Genomic DNA, 7,867 nt, shown 5'->3' on the forward strand with positions numbered 1-7,867 from the left:
CCCGGGGAGGGGGCCGCGCTGCCCCCACTCCTAAATATAATTTGTTTTTTAAAAAGGCCAAGTCCCGGGTGATGGGGTCTCTGGGGCTGAAATTGGCCAAGAAGGGGGACCACGCGGCTCCCCTCCATCGTTGCAAAGATGCCTGGCCCTGGGAGATAGGATCCCTGGGGCCAAAACCAGCCCAGTGAAGAAGGCCACAAGGCCCCGTCCCATAATAAAACTATTTTTGTTTTTAAAAAGCCAGCTCGGGCATGTCACCTGAGGCCCTTCTCTCTTTCAACACCTCTCTTAAAACGCATGTCCTGGTGCACCACTAGTTGGGGGATGAAGTCCCCTTGGCTCCTGAGGGTCTTTGCAGGCTGCGACCCCTCCTGTTACCTCCAGTAAGTCTCACACAGTGGTATTGCTGGGAGATCTTTGGTGGCCACACCCACTTTCTCCACCACTCTGAGCACACGCCTCCTGGTGCACTGCTGGTTGGAGGATGATGTCTCCTTGGATGCTGAGAGTACTTGGGGCACAGGTGTTAAGAACCCCAATGTACCACAATATAGACCTAGGTAGTTATACAACCTTTTACCTATATTCGTCCTACCATTGTTCCACATAACGGTTTTGGTGCTGACTTTTTACTTAGTTCGGTGCTGCATAAATGTCATATGGTTTTCTCCAAAAACTAGCCTAATTTATTATGCATGAGGATTCTCAGAATCACAGCAGGATTACCATCTTCTGCATATTAACTCTGTATAAGGGTCATCACTATTGGCATCCTTGGCCGACATGCCCACAGTACCATGACATATCTAGGTAGAACCCCTGAGGGTACCTTTTGGATATACAAGCACCTCATCTTCACTTGGCAGACAGAGGAGAAAGACTTACAAGCTGACGCGCTGACACAAGACTCTGGGGTGCCAGCATGCAGACACTCCAGCATGCAGTTTTATAACACACCCTTGAGTGGTGTCCAATTCGAGACTTCGCTCTCTCACATTAGCTAATGAGGTTTGCTCTTTCCTAGGGGGATTCTTGGTTATACACCTACATACATGCTAGGTACATTTAGGTATATCTAGTTAGGGTTAGCATTGAATGAGTACACATTATTACTGCCATGTATCTATATGCCTGCATATATTCACTGTTTTAGCACTATGGTAGAATTCTACCTTTTATTTATTCTATTGTTGCTTGTAATCATAAATATCTGTTACTGTCTCATGGATGTTGCAGCCCACGTATTTTACACTAGAATGACGATGTTTCAATAAATGCTTATTGAAAATGTCCCCACCGTTTATTCTGTGCATCCCTCTGAGACAAAGTGAGCATGAGTGACTGAGCGAAAAGTACTGTACTGTTTACATGATCCCTGGGGAGTCAGGGTTGTCATGTTCGATAGTTGCCAGAAACTATTCACTCCTTGGTAAGAGGGGCCTATAGTGGCACTGTGAGCTAGCTGGTCTACACATTAACATATCCTTTGGGGGTGTCTGTAATCAGTCTGGATAACAATTCCTTAGTGTATGTTGTCTAAACCCGCAGATCCTATAAAGATTTATACAAACTCTCTCCTGTTAACTTCAGTAAGTCCCACACGGTTGGACTGCTGTGAGCTGGCCGGAGGCATGCAATTTTTCTCAAAACAAGAATACTAGTTAAAAAAACATAGAAATCCACTTTAAAAACCATAGGTTGCTGGGACATGATAGTTAGGAAATAGAATAAAAAAAACATTGAAGGGGCATTATAGTTAGGATCAGATTTTACTCATACAAAGACAGTGAAATTCAGCATTTATAGTCACCTGAGCTAACTATAACTTATGTCCCCGCAATGCACTTCTTTTGACCTCACATATTACATCACTCATGACATGGTCAGTGACATCATTGATGACATCTCAAATGATACTTGTCAGTGCGCTCGCCCTTCTTACCCATGTTGGGAAGTGACGCTGACTCGATGTTCTGAACATGGGCCATTCTGTCATCATAGATCGGTGTGTGTGCACAGGCACCTATTGTGATTAAATTGATGAGCAGCCTGCCATTGCAGGCTGCTGAGTATGCACACCCGTATTTATGGTGCCCGTGATTGCGTGTGCAGTCTGCTATTGCAGGCCTGTGCTTGCTCACTGACACACATATTAGTAAAAGCATGTCCAGTCTGTCTTTGCAGACTTGGGCAGGCCACTTGCACCCCCTCCGTGCTGGGGACTATGTGTCCAACCTGCCATTGCAGGTCTGTGTGTGCACTAGCACTCGTGCGGCAAGGTATTGAGAAATTATCTTGTGTATTTTCACTAACTTTGACACTTGCTCTTCCAATAGGTTAACCAGGGGCTGCTCTAGGCTCATGGTGGCCCTGGGCAGGGAGCGTAGGTAGGGGGCTCCGGAAGATGGGGTCCGGGCGGGGTGGAGCCCCCCTGAGCTCTGGAGGGGGGGGGGGGGTCAGGGTGTTAGGAAGTCGGATAGAGCCGGAGGCTGCCAAATCCCTGTCAGGGGCCGCCACGCAAATATGTATCCATCCTCAGAGGATTATTATATTAAGGATATATATTGGCGTGGAGGCCTCTGCAGGTGCACAGCTTGCACATGCCTAAGGTCGCCCCTGGGTTAACAGGAGGTGCTTGACATTACTTCAGGCTGCAAAAGTTGATTGCAGTGGAGCAGCCACATGATTATTCCTATCAATAGATTTGATGCAGCGGAAAAGCTTAACAAATATTTCTTACCTCTCAAATTAAATCAATATCACTAGGCCCATTTTCTAACGCATCCAGATCTTATAATCCCTTTATAGTTTTTCCACCATTACCATGACTTATGTCCTATGACTGATCTTTTTGTTGAGCTGATAGGGACTAGAATATTTGGAAGATGCAAACAATTATCCCATGAGGACCTGGAGTAGATAATTGCCAACGTGACCATAATCTTCTGAAACCTTGAAACAAAACCTTCCTTAACCACACATATAGACTCCTTGAGATAATAGATATGACCAAAAGAATGAGACAGAATCGATAAATATAATTCAGGAAAAATATTTATCTAATGCCTCGAATTGCATAGTCAGATCAGGAATATATTTCAAGAGCAGATTTTAATAACAAATTGTTAATGCAAGTAATCGCAAAGTTTAGTACAGATCATTTTGACAGCACAATTCAGCCTATAGAGAGCATGGGAATAAATACAGATTCAGTTATTAATCATACAAACCAAAGCAATGCAGTTCCCTTCAGGTCTCTCCTCAGGTGATTCAGTTCAAGTTCAAGCTACAACACTGCATGCCATAGCAGGAGTCAAATAACCTCTCAGCTGAAAGGTTATTTCAGTCGCAGTTGAAATAAAGTTCAGTTCATTAGAGTCAATCTCACCAAAAGCAAGTGGATAAGGGACATAGAGGAAATAATAGGAATCAAGAGTCAATCTGACAGCATGTCAGGCAGGACAGATGAATGACAGCCCGCCCCTGACTCCTCCTCAGATGGGGCAATTATACTCCAAATGTTCCAGTTTTACACCGCTTAACACATCAATTAAATCAGTCCATGGGGTTCATTGGTCACTCATGGTGGGCTGTCATGGGGTGATCAGTAAATCATATAATTCTGGATTAATTAAATAATACTTTTTTGTAAGTCTCATTAAAATTAATTATGTTCCATTTAATTAGCATTTCATCACATCCACAGTAGTAGGAGGTACTTGTATTTGTCCATAGTCAATCAGTTCCCAGGCACCTTCCTCTGAGAGTGCAACAATATTTGCTACAGTTCTATTGATTACACTTCTAGAGTTAGATAGAACAGAAGTGAAGCTTTACAGAAACTTCTCATAGGGTTTAGATGACTGTCTCACATGATTTTCCATTATCGCAATGAAGAAAAGCTTTTGAGGCCTACATGGAAAAATAGCTGAATCACTATATCATATATTTTTGAAGAATATTAATTTGCAATTGCCTTCAATTTATTCCGTTCTAGTCATTATTTGGCATATTCCATGCAAGTATAATTTTCAACTTTTCAGTGCATGTATTATTTTTCTTATGCGTTTACAAAAGCCCATATTCATTCTGAATCAGTTTTCTTTGCAGAAAGCATTTTCTACATTTCTCTAGTACCACAATGCATACATGCGTTCATTTTAATGCACAGTTGAATATCTTTATTTACGAAAACTCTTTATATCAATTACCTTTTCCATCTCTCTTAAAACACAAAAATGCATAAGCAGGAAGTTTTTGGTTATTTCTCACTTTGTATACATTTTTATATCATCAGTGTCTAAAACTCTGCATGCTTTTACGATGCAGTGTGTGAACTCAGGTTTTCGACTAAATATGTCAATAAGTCTCATCCGGTAAAAAGAGTTGAAAATGATTTTTCCAGGTAGGAATTGATAAAGGTTGATGCCAGATACCTTCTACGATGTATCAGATTCGCCATGCCAAACCCTTTCCAGTGATAAACGGGGTTTTGGTATACCTCGCTTAGAAAATGTCACTTAAAGAATATGGACATTTTTATATTCTAAGAGTCTTGTGTGCCATGGTGCCTGGTTCGAGTAGACACAAGGGGTTGGGGAAGCACATCTGTGCATTCCCAAATGTACAGCTATAAACCATGTAGATACCACTAGAACATTAGGTATCCCATTCGGCCATTTGTGGGCCGAATGGGATAGATTGGTGAGAGAGGTTTTTACATGACCTCTGGGGGCCAGATTGTGGCCCCACTAAAGATTGAAATCTACCTTTCATGGCCCCATTGCAGACAGGCCTACAATTTGGGGGAGTCATCGGTGGTGCAAAGGGAAACCCCTTACACCACCCTAACTTCAAAGACACACAACAGTATAACTACTGGTGCCATCCTTCAGCAAAGGGTGAGATACGCTTGTGGGGACATGGGACTGGAGAACTTGGACTGCATATTGCACACTGCCAGAAGACTCTGTTATCCACATGGAGGTTTACTGTCATTGTAGGGGGATTACTGCCATTGAAGGGAGGCGCTTTCTGAATAGTGGCTGGCCTGGGCTAAGACCTGCTGCAGTGTGCTCCTGATGATCTCAGGGACATCAAAGATATCTTGCAAGGGACCTACACCATCTACGTGTGACTTCTGGAGAGAGCGGCCCTCTCAAGTGCCCACATCTGCTACTAAATCCCAGCAATAGCAGAGTGTGAACGTGGAACTTAGACCTGTGCCTGGAGACTGGACTTTCTAGTGCAGAGCCCCAGAAATCTTGCCTGCATCTAAGGTGTGTAGTTCCTCGTGGCCCGTTTTGTCTATCGTGCTGCATCTCTCTTGTACATCAAGCTGACTGCATGTTCATTAGGTGCGGTGTCCCATTCACAGAGAGGAACCCTCGTAGGTGGGGGTGTACCCGAAGTAATGCCCCATTCTACCTCATGTGACTCTGCTGAACTTATTTCTGTGTGTGTGACTGGACTGGTCTGGTGAAACCTGTATCATTGTGCTCTAGCCATTGTGCTTCATTCCAGGGAGGTATGGAATTTCAAACTCTTTGCTGTGTGTGTCCGGAATTGCCTGGTGCAACACATCTCAGCGTACACGGGTTATTGTTCCTCATTTCCAGGGAGGTACAGAATTTTCAACTTTTTGTGTTTAAGACCTGAAGTGTCTGCTGTGACCCATACTAAGGGGCACCAGACACTGTGCCCGGATTGCTTGGCACGACCCTGATCAATCTGGTCCAGTTGGGGTGCCTTTTCGTATTGAGATGCTCCCCTGTGTTACTCTCCATTTATCGATTGTTCCCCTTTGTCCCTCATTGTGGCGGACCAACTGCCCTCTCCATACCTGACCCCTCCGTAAGACATCTTAGCTCTAGATAGTAACAAGAGAGATTGACTGCGGTGAAGGAACACTTCTGAGACAATTCGGGAGCAGGTCAAAAGAATGTGTGACTCCATTGTGTTTTGACACCTGTGGGTGAACTTCCAGAGTGGCTGCTAAATTCCCCTTGTTTATGTCTACCTCCTAATTAAAACCTGCTACATATATCCACCTGCTTTCCGAGGACCCAGACTTAGTATGGATTTGGCTGCGTGTAGCCTTGTACCCGGGAGGAGGGGCTGGTTATTTTCCATCCTGGGGGTAAAAGACAATCGGGTGAACTAGCGGATGAAGGGAGGCTGGGGCCACGTTGTCTGCAGGTTATTATCCATTGACCTGCTGGGTACGGTAGCACTGTATTAGGGTGCTGAGTGCTTATGTGTGCGAGAGTGTTCGCTGCCGACTGGGCTGATCTCTTTTGTACCATGTAGCGGTGGAGAGTGGGAGTGTGAATGGCAGTGTGATTCATGAAACTGTCCGGCGGTGTCAATTTATACATTTATGTTAGGCCAGACACACAGTGCATTTTACATTGGGTTTACCCGTGTGGCTCTGTTCCGATGTGCTGTTAAAAGTGATCTATTTTCTTGTATGTACATATTTTTGATATCGTTGTGACCTGGGTGTACCATATAACTGTGTTGGATTGTATTATCAGGATTGCTAGAGTGGGTCTGATGTGGACAGAGTGTCACAACGCATTAGGGATGCTCTCTCTGTGTGGGGGTAGGTTAGATTAGGAATTGTCCACAGTTTGCATACTATTGATATCATAACAATACAAGAGAGCTTAGTACTGCTAGAAATATTTCAAAATGTGTTTTATGCTCAAAAGTACCTCATGTTTATGTCATAATGATTAACAACACAAATGTTATTTTCATACATTCTGTATAATGTCTATTTTGTGATGCTCAGTGTATTAATCGAGCGTGACCGCTGTTGCTCTGCTTTACACATTGCCACTAAGATAAGCCTGACTGCTCAGTTCCAAGCTACCCACGGGTGAGCACAGATTACACAGCTAGAGTAATTACCCGTCCTTGAATGGAGCTGCAAGTTCAGCCTGGCTGGGGGCATCCTTTCAGTCAACCAGAAAGTGCTGGTGCTAACACATGTTAATTAATACATCACATTAATGTAAGCAATTGTGCCCAGTTAAATTCTGTACAGCCCAGTCCAGCTCTGTCATGTGCGTCAAATCCATGTGTGATGTGTTGCCCCAGTCCATGTTCTTTGAATACCAGGACTTGTAGTGGAATGCATGACATGACTGACCAGGACAAGATGTCAGGGTCAGAAGGGACTAGTAATGCGCCTGCCTAATCCGTTAAGAACTGCAAGTCCCAGAACTCTGTGCGAGAGGAGGCGGGGACCATATAAACATTCCCAACCCGGAAGTCGGGTTGTATTGGATTTTGCTTACCGGTACCTTGCGGTGCGGCTGACCGCAATGAGTTGGGTGAACTGTGGTACTTCGCAGGATTGCTGAAGACACGGACACCCCTTGGTATCTTTCCCGAAGCAGAAGCGGTGAAGGTCGTTGCCGCGCTTGGTCTCGTGACGGGTGTGTCGGCTGACACACTCCGAGTGTTCTGTGGTGCTTCGCAGCCCTTGTCCGCGAAGACACAGACACTCGCTTGTACGAACTCGGATATTGTTTGAGGAGGTTCCTTGGTCGCTTCCCAGAACAGGATTAGATTACCATAGGGAACCAAGGCACTTTGGTAATCAGAAGTACGACTTCGTTTTGGTTTGGAGTTGTTTGTTTGTTGTTTCGATCTTGTTGCAGAAGGATCGTCTGCAGTTCAGAGAGGGGGAACTCTCTCTACTCACCTTCCGGAACGTCCTACTACCTGGGAGCCCAGAGGTACTGTAGACTCCATTCATTTGGTGGGCGTCAAGGTGTCGAGGTAGTCCCTGTCCGGTGTTTATCTAACTTTTGTTTCCTTATGGTATTTTCTTTGGGCATTGATGCTAATAAACTGC

This window comes from Lissotriton vulgaris, chromosome 7, assembly GCF_964263255.1.
Source record: "Lissotriton vulgaris chromosome 7, aLisVul1.2, whole genome shotgun sequence".
Classification (NCBI taxonomy): Eukaryota; Metazoa; Chordata; class Amphibia; order Caudata; family Salamandridae; genus Lissotriton; species Lissotriton vulgaris.